At 37.9% G+C, this 12,302-nt stretch overlaps 1 long non-coding RNA gene across 1 annotated transcript in view; it reads right to left on the bottom strand.

The window, feature by feature from the left end:
- Nucleotides 1-12,302, bottom strand: part of LOC121033965 (uncharacterized) — a 21,650-nt gene continuing 9,348 nt past the window's right edge. The window contains exons 4-5 of the long non-coding RNA XR_005792227.1: nucleotides 3,109-3,222; nucleotides 1-2,028 (exon numbers count right to left, since the gene is read on the bottom strand). This is a non-coding gene — a long non-coding RNA (uncharacterized LOC121033965). The remainder of the gene's footprint in view (nucleotides 2,029-3,108; nucleotides 3,223-12,302) is intronic.

Genomic DNA, 12,302 nt, shown 5'->3' with positions numbered 1-12,302 from the left:
TTCCTGGTTTTTTCCACATTGTTTATTTCACAAATGCCCTACTTATCTTGACATAGGTTTAGGATAAGGGTCATTGGAGAGGCTCGACAATAACGGAAAAACCACTTATTATCTGGGTAGGTCATTCACAACTCTAAGATTGAACAATGATGTAGAAGCAAATTATTTATTTTTCAAATTAAGAGTGTGAACATAGCGATGGAAAAAGGAAAGTAATCAAAACTGTTTGAGGCTAAACATTGAAGTAAAACAGGATATTCTTTTAGATCATTTGGAAAGAAGACAATTGATAACTATGTAAGTGGAACCATTCATCTTCAATTTATTTAAATTGGTTTTCCTCCAGCCCCCTTTGCATGGCAAGAAACTCATGTTCTAGCTCCCTGGACCAACATAAAGATAATATTTATAAATATATTTACTGGATTTAGATATAGATGAATCTAAATAACCCTAATATCTCCAGTTAAATAATGGATCATAGTGAGCTAAGTGCTTTGTGGAAATGTCTGTAATATCATAGATTAAACAATACATTCCTGAAAGTTACTTTTATACTAATATTTTAAGATTATTTATGTTAAATATTTTCCTTAAGTGATGATGATGTTGACCCTGTAATTAAGTGGGTCTGGGTTGGGGGGGGGACATTTGTCATCTTTAACATTCAGGAAAGAACTACTTACTTATTTCATATAACTCAATGAAAAATTCCAAATTTTTAAATTAATCTCTCTTCCTACCAGTGCATATGTTTGACCCTATTTAAACCCTGAGGTTATAAGCAGTATATTTTGAGGTTTTTAAAAGATTTTAAACAGACTAGAATAATTTATATTGTTGAACACTAAAATGAATTATAATATTTTAAGTAGTAATATCAAGAGTTAGATAGATTTCTTAATTCACATTGCTAGCTAAAGCTCAGATATTGGCCTTGTTTTATCCTGAGCTATGTTCACTCATAAGATTGCAAATAAGAATTATTTGAAACAGAACTCTACATACACACCTGAAGTTGCAATTTTTTCCTTTTAATTATCGTAGGTATCATTTCCTGCTTTTACTTGTTATTAGTTCTGATACCCCAAAACGAATCTCTGTGTGCTTGATTCAAATCAAAGCCAGACATTCCATCCGATCTATGACTTCCATTAATCAGCTCTCCCATAACATTACAATTTAAAACAATGCCAACTGCCCCCCTGCAAGTTGTAGTTCATAGACAAAAGCCATAATGCAACACGTGACTTGGCAGTGAAAGCATGGTGGGTGGGGGGATGCGGATTTGATTCTGACTTCATTGGGTGCTTGGCATTTCCATTTTGATCATCTTGATATTGACCGGCTCTGCATTAATTAGCCTATGTAGATAATATGTGCACAACACAAATGAACTGGCTTTACTTCTTTTTTGTTTTTCTTTTTACCACGTCCAGGTTTTCTGACCTTCCTTATTTCTCAGTCCTGGGGGTTCTCTCTCGCTCCGTCTCTGGCAGTTTACGGAGAGCGTGTGCTGTGACGGAGATCGACAGAAGCTGCCTTGTACATTCGCTATCCCATGCAAACCCCACTTCCATTTGCACGTGGGCCAGGAAGATCCAGGCGGTTTCATCTTCCTGACTAGCTTTCATCTCTCTGCAACAGCTGTCTGGTGAGCTCTGTGGTGAAGTCTCACGCAGGATCTGAGAAGAAGTGTGTTCTGATCAAACTGGAGTTGTCAACTCGAGTGCAAAAGTGAAAAGTCTGCCTTCCAGACATAGGCACAAAGATCGGCAAATGACCAGCTCTGCTTTGCGAAAAATCAGAAAATGATTTTGAGTTATTTACATGCTAATTTCAAATGATCTCTGGCTTGATCTGAGAAAAAGAAGTATGTAAAAATGGGCTAAAAACTGCATGTACAGATTTTAAAAAGTGAATGTTAATTTTTCTATTAGCACTTTAAAAAAATTGGCTGACAGCGGGTGATAACGTTAGATTGGGCTCCCCCATCTGCAGTGAGCAGCGTTCTGAGGTTACAGGTTTCTACAGACAGAAGAGCAGGGACCTACAAAAAAAAAAAATCGTTACTTGGTCAAATGTTTGGTTTCAAAAAGAATCGTTTGTTGGTCTACAACAGATGTGAGAGCATTTCAGGGAAACATTTACATATTTGAAACACTAGTTATGATGGGGCACTTTATTTCAGTGTGAGGGAAGACGTTTCCAACTTTAATTTTCTTTCTGGTTAGCGTTTAAGTAGGGGGGATGAGGGCCACTTCCTCGTTCTCAGAAGTAGACTTACCTACTTTTTTCCCTCTAACTTAAGAAGTGAGAAATCATTCAATTATGCCGACTATATTTAACGATTAGAAAGATTTTTCTATTCCAGGTCTTAAACTGTTGTGTTTCTTTTAACTTGGAGATATAGCTAATGGATAGCCATTATAGTTATTTTTTTTTAAATTTCTATTTTCTCATTGTGTTCATGAAGCAAAGAGGAGAAAAGCTTTTGTTTCCCCTAAAGGAAGTTGTAAATTTTGAAGTATGTTTTTATAAATTCTCTCACATGTATACAGTCACTATTTCTCATCAATCGCATATGTGCAGATACAACAGCCCACGAATGTGTCTGATTATTGGGCCATCAATTTCACTCTTACCAAATAAAGTAGTTTGACTTTATTATTTACATGATTCTTAAAATATGTAGGCCAATGACCACACAAATAAACACGGGCTTTTGGATCAGGAGACAGCCTGGTGTTTATGAACAAGGTTCTTTGTGTTTTTAACAATATCTGGCACATGGAAACAAAACCCTTTACTGAAACATGGAACCTGGATATTTGTGTACTTCGTGATCTATGCTGGGCAGGGGCCCCATCCTCTGCTCTGATGGCAGACAAGAGTATGAAAATCTGTTATTGCGTTTTGACATTTTCTTTGCACGATTAGGTCAGTTGGTAAGTCTCCACTCTGCAGTTCTTAGAAGCCCAGATTTCCTGTTACAATGCAATGTGGTTCTGATTACAGCCTTACTGAAGCCCAGACTTAGTACCTGTGTTCTGCTAGCAGTTTTACCCCTCATTTTCCGTGTTAACATGAGCAACTTATTGACCTTACCTTCTCTTCTTTGCCTGCGATGGTTGGGGAGATTGCGAATCCAAGGGGGTCACAGTGAGGAAACTGAAGACAGCGTATTATCCACGTTCTGAGTTCTGGTACAATGCTCTCAAGCTGGAGAAGAGGACCATAATACACTCAAAACAAAAGTGTTTTTTCTAGTATAGAGTTGTGGCTCATCTGTTTTGGGCTTTAATTGTGACTGTCACCACAAGTTCAGTTCGTGAGACAACGTGATTATCGTTCAGAGGAACACTGCCAAAGACCTTACAAACCTCTAGTCCTACGCAATATCATATAATGAATCTGGTCCATGGAACCATCTTTGCTCACATGACTCACACAGCTTCTTACGTAAGTTTGCCTTAGCATGTAAGCTGACTTACACAGTTTTCCTGCCTTTCATTCTCGCTCCCCTACATTCCTTCCCTCACAAAGTAGCCTGGATTTTCTTTCAAAAATGAATGTTGGGGTGTGTGAGTGGCTCAGTTAAGCGTCCGACTCTTGATTTCAGCTCAAGTCATGATCTCACGGTCCTGGGATCGAGCTCTGAGTCCAGCTCCATAATGGGCTTGGAGCCTGCTTAAGATTCTCTCTCTCACCCTCTCTGTCTGTCTTGCCCCTCCCTGGCTCACCCTCTATCTCTCCCTCTAATAAAAAACAAAGTGAAATAAATAAGGTTGTTTCTCTCTCTTGCTAGTATCCTCCAATGACTTCTCACTGCACTCTGATCAACTTCCAAACTCCTTTTTGTGTATTCAAATGCTTGACATGATCTGGGCTGTACCATTTTCTTGACCTCAATTCTTACCACTGTCCTTCTCTTCGCACACTGCATATCGTGCACAATGGCTTTCTTCCTGGTTCTGCCTTGAAGCCTCTGAACTGGCCATTCCCTCTTCTTGAGAGCCTGTTTTCCTGCCTCATCACACTGATGACTCCTTCTCATTCAACATTAGGTCTCCGCTGACCCATCTTGTCACTCAATTCAAACAACTCTTCCTGGGCCTCCTGATCTAAAGAATTCTCCGAGGGATTCTCTTTCAACTACCTATTTTATTTCCTTCACAGCACTCACTACACTTTAATATTATCTGTTGCTTCATTGACTTACTAGTTAATTTTTTGTCTTCCTATGCAGGCATGTGTGCTTCCAGAGAAAAGGGACTTTATCTTATTCTCAGTATCCTTGTTGTTGGGTGGATAGACAAAAGACCGATCACTGAGTTTATCCAAGTCCACTAACCAGAAAAAACTCAAGACTGGTTTCAGAGTCTAACTCTAGTTATACTCTAGTATAACTAACTTAGAGCTCATCCTTTCGTTCCTCATTTCTACAGTTGTCTTAATTCTTGTCAGGGTCCTACATTCACTAGTTTTCATTATCCTGAATTCATTTAGTTTCTAGTAGCCCCTAGAGAGAGAACCTAACACATGCTAGGTACTTTGTGAATGTTAGTAGAACTGGAATCTGACATTTTATTTTAAGTTGAGCAACCTCACATTACCACATAACATATTAACTCTACTAAAAAAACCATTTTCTAAACATAAAGCAACTAAAATTAGTGACATTCCTCCTGTTTTAATGTTAATACCTTAAATCTCTATGATGGGAGTTTTTATAGGAACATCTTTCAGTGAGGTTTTACATATTACTGTATCTGCTTATATAAAATTTCTTTAAGGAAGTGTTCTTACATCTCCTTTTTTAAACAGGATTAAAGTTAGGTGACTCACCCAAAGCTCTGGTGAGCCAGTAGTAAAGGAAGTACCTGTGATTCTAATCTCTCCCCTCTCTCCCCCTGCCCCTCCCTCCCCTACCTTCCTGCCCATTCCCTTTTTAAATGTTTTCTGCTATTTTGTTCCCTTTGGATTTTTTTTTAAGTTTAAATTTATTTCCTTTTTTTTCAACATGTTATTTAAAAGCATCCACAAGCAAAAGCCTTGGGAATGGAAAGAGAGGCGTGGGGGAGAGATTGTGGTAAAAATCGGGAGATCTCAGAACTTCAAGAAACCTCTTCACCAAAGAGAGCAAAGGCCGGGAAATGGTGATGTCATTCCTTTTCAAAAGTAGCCGGAAAGAAGGCTGGAAATGACCCATGCATATACTCATCGTTTATGGCAATGCTTTCTCTGTCGTGCACCCAGATCTTCAATGCCTCTCTTCTAAGCCATCCCATGAGCTGCGCCGCTGAGGATATTTAAAAGCTCTGCCTATCAAACACAATTTGATTGGCAGCTAAAGACTTATTTTCAGATGTGATGGATAAAGCAGAGGCTCTTAACTTCCTTTTCTGCTTTCTCATCTTCATGACACAGTTTTGTTTTCTTCTTTTAGGGAGGATAACATGCATTTTTTAAAAAAAGTTTGTTTATTTTGAGAGAGACAGAGACAGCGTAAGTCGGGGAAAGGCAGAGAGAATGAGAGAGAGAATTCCAAGCAGGCTCAGCACTGTCAGTGCAGCGCCGGGTTTGGGGCTTGAACTTACAAAACTGTTGTATCATGACCTGAGCAGAAACCAAGACTTGGACACTTGACCGAAGGAGCCGCCCAGGCAGCCTGATAAAATGCATTTTTAAGGGGAAGTGATGTTGCAACCAACCAACAGGAGTGGCAAAGATGCCTGTTCTCATTTGCCCAATGAGAACCATAAAGCAGGGCAAGTGGGCAAATACCTCAGGGCGATTCAGGGCGATTCACTGCAGCCCGACTCTCAATTCCAAGCAAGTATAAGCAGGGAGAAAATGACAAAACATTGAAATGTTAATCTTCAAATGCTCCTTGTAGACTTCCGTTTTTCTTTTTTTTGTGCATCTGGAAGGGTTCAATGGTAGGAGGAAAATGGGCTTGAAATGGCTAAGGAAATGCTGTGAAGAAAAAAGCAAGCAATTGGGAAAAAGGGCTTCTTCCATGTGGGGAAAAAAAAAAAAAGAATAAGGAAAAGGAAAAAAAAGGACGAAGCGCTCTGGAGCCGGCAGAGCACAGGGATTATCGTCCTAGTCTGTGCCCTTCAGGGCAGGGCACTGAGCCTCTGTGAGCTTGCTTGATGTCTTTTGAGGATAATATTTATTTTGCAGTTTGTTTTGAGGTCTAATCTAGTACTAGGTTCATAGGAGATATTCAGTAGCTGATAGTTTTAAAAGTCATGGAGGTAATTTGAACAAGGTCAAAAATAAAGAACTGGGAGTCGCTTAGAGCAGGGAACACAGCATTCTTTTCCAAGTCTGCAGTAAAGGGAGAGGTGTCTTTACATAGGACCCCTTCAGCTATACAGAAGCTATCTTCAGCAAAAACCCTTTTGAAAGCTTTTCCTGATATTAATTATAAAATAATATGGGCCTAAAAAATCAATAGTGACACTGTGATCAGTTAGAACATCTAGAAAAAATGGTTTGGGTGTCAGGCTACTGGCTTGTTTATGGGAAAAAGAGGGAAAAAAAGGGTGAAGAGGATTTTTTTTTTGTTTTTTATTTTTGTTTTTGTTTTGTTTTGTTTTTTCCTCCTGAAAGCAAGGTTATTTATGTTATGAAGTGAATTATTTGAATGCTTTTTTTTTTTTTTTTTTTTTTTAGTTTTCACCTGGTTATATTAGCAGCATATAGACACAACCTCCCTATACTCTGGGAGCTTGTTGTTAAGTATTTTTCTTTCATATTATTAAGAAAATATAGATAATCGTAGATATTTTTTTGTTAGGTTGTGTTTTCATTGCAACTTGTTATGTGGAGAGTAAACTTCAAACTTGTTACAAATTCACCAAACCAAATTCTGAGTTTCCTAAGGGTTTTGCTCCAATATAGTAGTAGCTTTATATGTTTTTTATTTTTATTTTGTTTTTTTACTGATTTTATTAGTAATATGTATTAACTGATTAAAAACAAATAAATGCAAAAGCAGCCTCTATAGAAGTTCTATGGAAGAAAGAAAAAATAGTCTGTGAGTTTATTACTCAGAGATCATTGTTTTTGGGGGTATATTATCCAGATTTATGTAGTCATTCCCAATTCGTTTTTAAATGAAATCATGCTATGATATTTTCCATTTCATTTTAACTTAAAATACACCTCAGGCTTTCAATACCAATAAATATAGATTTGTCGTAATTTTAATGATTTACATAATAATCCGTTTGAATGGATACACTATAATTTATGTAACCAATTCTCCCTTTGGAACTACTTAAATCTTTATTTTCCCAATTCTTTTTTACTACTAAAACGTATACTTCTATTTGTCTGATTGCTTCCATAGGATTAATTCTTAACAGTGAAATTTCTAGGTCAAAGGAAATTCATATTTAAAATTTTGTTGATATATATTTTCAGACTGTCCTCATGAAAACTGTTCTAGTGTTTACAAATGGCTTTTGTCTCTTGTTAACACTGGACATTGTAATTCTTTTTAATCTGGGCTTATCTAGTAATATAAAAGTACCTCATTTTCATTTGCATTTCTTTATTTACTGTTAAGCATGAACAATTTTTTTGTGTGTTTATTGGCTGACACTCTACTTTTGTGAATTGCCTAATCATGCCCTTTGACTATTTTTTTACTGGCCATTAATCTCTTTTGCAGACCAATTCTTCATGGCATCTTATATATTGGAGTTATTGCTGGTCATTTTGTTAATAATTCTTTTTAAATTCATTTTATAAATTCACAGGACCTGAAATTTTAAGTAAAAAATGACACAAATTTGTATGGGCAAAGAAGGGTGGGGACATATAAAGAAATAGAATGGACCTTAGGGAAAGATCCAAGGTCTCCAAAATGTTATTTGAAATAGTAGCTAAATTACAACAGAAGAGAGGTGGATGACTCATAAAAATTATTTTCCAGTAATTAACGTTTTAAAGAGTTGGCCATGTTCTAGAACAGGACGCCAGGATCCTCTTCTGTGGGACTTTGCAAATGGGTTTCATACCTTTCTATCTGGCTTGCACAACGTGAAAGGATAGGCCAGATGACTGTTCAAGATGTACCTTTGCCCAAAGTACTTTTTTTTTTTTTCCTATTTTTACATATAAACTTGAGATTCTTAAAAGCCCTAATTCAAGGTACTTTTTAGTTCAGTTACCAATGCTATGGACGCTGTCCTTTCTAACGGGCTTAAAAAATGAGAAAGTCTAAACCATATTTCCAAGCTTAAGAACGAATAAAAGTAGCTCTCTGTTTCAGTTCTTCCTAATACATGAAGGGTGACTGTGACTCATCTTCCTCAGCTTTAATTTCTTACTGCTCTCTTGTGGCCATTCAAATGAACTGTCCAGATTTTTTTTTTTAAACAGATCTTACAATGTTAATTGTTAATGAATTATCAAGCAGAGTCATCAAATGTTGTCTGTGTAATCAATTTGGAGTCTCTGACATTTGAACATTGAGGTTGCAAAATAATTATTTTATTACCAAACATTTACAGGCGTGGGGCTGCAGAGTAGGAAAGGCCTGCAAACTTCTTCTGATTTTTGTGAAAGCAGCCACGTGGTTATTCATCTATGAAATCACCAAAAAGCTAAAATTTGACGTAGATCTGGCCCTTCTGAAAGTAAAATAATGCCATTCCCAGCTCCTTCCCTTACTATGGCTTGGGAATATCAGTAGGGCCTAAGTTCAGTCATTATAATATAAAATAGTTCTTTTTTAGGGGTGGGGGGAAATAACTTAAAGCTGGCTAAACATTAGAGCACAAATAAGATACAGCTAAAACCTAAAATTATTCTGTGACATTTTGGTCATGTAATACGGCCCACGAGTAGACAAGGACCCACAATTTCAGCTTCAGAGATCTTAAGAAGACAAAATGGGGGCACTGGGGTGGCTCAGTTGGCTGAGCGTCTGACTCTTGATTTCATCTGAGGTCATGATTTCACTGTTTGTGGGTTAGAGCCCCATGTTGAGCTCTGCACTGACAGCACAGAGCCTGCTTGGGATTTCTCTTTGTCCCTCTGTCCCTCTCCCTGCTCACACACACACACACACACACTCTCTCTCTCTCTCTCTCTCTCTCTTTCTCTTTCAAAACAGATAAGCAAACATTAAACAAAAAAAAAAGACAAAATGAATTGAAATGCTTTATTCGTACAGGCCTGTCAGCAAGTTAAGATGTTGCCTAACAAAACTCTACTTCATTTGGCGTCAATCCCTGTGACCACATCTATGCAAATGGGGCAGGTTTTGAGTGCAATGAGTAGCTACTCTGCCATAATTAGCATATGTATATAGGCATACTTCATTTTATTGTGCTTCACAGATACTGTGTTTTTTTTTACAAATTAGAGGTTGGTGGCAACCTTATGTCTAGTAAGTCGATGGGCACCATTTTTCCAACAGCATTTGCTCACTTTGCATCCCTGTCACATTTTGGTTATTTTCCAACGTTCCCAACTTTTCCATTATTATGATATTTTTATGGCGATCCATGATTAGTGATCTTTAATCTTACTATTGTAATTGTTTGGGTGCCCCTACAAAATAGCAAACTTCACCCATAAATGTTGTGTGTGTTCTCATTGCTCCACCAACCGGCCATTCCCCCATCTCTCTCCCTCTGCTCAGACCTCCCTATTCCCTGAGACACAACAATATTGACATTAGACCACTTAATCCTACAATAACCTCTAAGTGTTCAAGCAGAAGGCAGAGTTTCATGACTCTCAATTTAAATCAAAAGCTAGAAATGGTTGGACTTAGTGAGGAAGGCATGTCAAAAGCCGAGACAGGCTGAAAGCTAAGCCCTTGCATCGAACAGCCAACATGTGAATGCAAAGGAAAAATTCTTTTTTTTTAAATATTTTTTTCAGTTTTGTTTATTTATGTTGAGAGACAGCGTGAGCAGGGGAGGGGTAGAGAGAGAGGGAAAGAGAGAATCTTAAGCAAGCTCCGCACTGTCAGCACAGAGCCTGACGTGGGGCTCGAACTCATGAAACCAAGAGATCATGACCTGAACTGAGAGTCAGACGCTTAACCGACTGAGTCACCCAGGTGCTCCTACAAAGGAAAAAATCTTAAAGGGAATTAAGCAGTGATGCACAAATGATGAGAAAACAAAACAGCCTTATTGCTGATAGAGAGGAAGTTTGAATGGTCTGGATAGAAGATCAAACCAACCGCCATGTTCCTTTCAGTCAAAGCCTAATTTAGAGCAAGACCCTAACCTTCCTCAATTCTATGAAGCCTAAGAGGTAAAGAAGCTGCACAAGAAAAATCTGAAGCTAGCAGAGTTTGGTTCATGAAGTTTAAGGAAAGAAGGTGTCTCCGTAACATAAAAATGCACAGTGACGCCAAGTGCTGATGCAGAAACTACAGCAAATTATCCAGGAGATCTAGCTAAGATAATTTATGAAGGTGGCTGTACTAAACAACAGATTTTCAATGTAGATGAAACAGCCTTATACTGGGAGAAGATGCCATCTAGGACTTTCATAGCTAGAGAGAAGTTAAGGCCTGGTTTCATAGCTTCAAAGGACAGGTTGACTATCTTGTTAGGGGCTAATGCAGCTGGTGACTTTAAGTTGAAACCAACTGTCATTGACCATTCTGGAAATCCTAGGACCCTTAGGAATTATTATGCTAAATCTACTTTGCCTATGTTCTATAAATGGAACAACAAAGCCGGGGTGACAGCATGTCTCTTTATACAACATGGCTTACTGAATATTTTAAGCCCACTGTTGATACTTACTGCTCAGAAAAAAAGATTCCTTTCAGAATATTACCACTCACTGACAATGCACCTGGTCATCTAAGAGCTCTGATGGAGATGTACAATGAGATTAATCTTGTTTTCATGCCTGCTAACACAATATCCATTCTATAGCCCATGTATCAAGGGCTAATTTTGACTTTCAAGACTTATTATTTAAGAAATACATTTCATAAGGCTATAACTGTCATGGATGGTGATACCTCTGATGGATCTAGGCAAAGTAAAATGAAAAGTTTTTAGAAAGGATTCACCATTCTAAATGCCATTTAGATGCAACCACCACCCTGACCAGTCAGCTGTGATCAACGTCAAGGCAAAACCCTCCACCAGCAAAAAGATTACGGCTCACTGAAAGCTTAGATGAGGCTTAGAATTTTTTTTCAGCAATAAAGTATTTTTAAATGAAGGTATGGCCTTTGTTTTAATAACTAATGCTATCATATACTTAATACATTACAGTGTAGTTTAAACGTAACTTTTGTATGCACTGGAAACCGGAGAAATCATCTGGCTCACTTTATTGCAATATTTACTTTATTGTGGTGGTCTGATACCAAGCCTGCAGTGTCTCTGACGTATACTATATTCATGTGGCTAATTCTTCTGTAAAATGAGGTCCACGCTCTTCCAGACATGATGCTATAGGAACAGAGCTGCGTTCAGAGCGGCCAGAGTTATGTTACTTCAACCAATATATATTGGAGCAACATCTCTGAATCAGGTCCTAGGAATATAAATAATAGCCACCTCCCCCCAAAGGCATCGTTTCATTGAGTTTACAGTCTACTGTATGAGGCAGGCATGATCCATGGAGGAATGCAAAAACACAACCATGATAAATCCTACAGAGCAAAGAAATATGAAGGTTATCCAATCAAGAGGATTAGAAAAGGTTTCCTTGAGAATGTGATGATACAGCCAAGATGTCAAGGTGAATAGACACTAATGAGGCCAAGAGGAGAAAAAGAGCAGAAGGACCAGTGTGTGCAAAGGCCCTGCAGTGAGAGGGAGCAGGAAGCTGTTAATGAAATGAAACAATAGTTATTTAGTAGTAAGAAAGAAGAGGAAGGGTGAGATACTTAAAGGTGTTGAGATATGGTTTTGCGGGCTCAGTGAAAGGGTAAGTTTGCCTTTATTACAAAAGTATAAGAAAGATATCAAGATGCTCTAAGCAGATAATGTTAGGATCTCCTCGTGTTTGAAAAGACTGTTTTACTTTATGTGTGGAAAGTGGAGAGACAGGGGTCCAAGAAATGAAAAGAGAACACTTTGAAATCTATTGCAATAGTCCAGGTGAGAATCGGTAGTAGCATTGATGGGCTGTGAGAAATATCTAAATCAAAGGATACATAATCTTTAAGACTTAATTAACAATGGATTGGTTATTAGAGGTGAGGGTGACAGAGTGCTCTGGACGATTTCTTGGCAGCTAACTTCAATAACACATTGACTTCTGGTTATATTTATTTATTTATTTATTTATTT

Source organism: Herpailurus yagouaroundi, unplaced genomic scaffold, assembly GCF_014898765.1.
Source record: "Herpailurus yagouaroundi ecotype Mexico unplaced genomic scaffold, PumYag 159, whole genome shotgun sequence".
Classification (NCBI taxonomy): Eukaryota; Metazoa; Chordata; class Mammalia; order Carnivora; family Felidae; genus Herpailurus; species Herpailurus yagouaroundi.
This window is presented reverse-complemented; position numbering and strand designations above follow the sequence as displayed.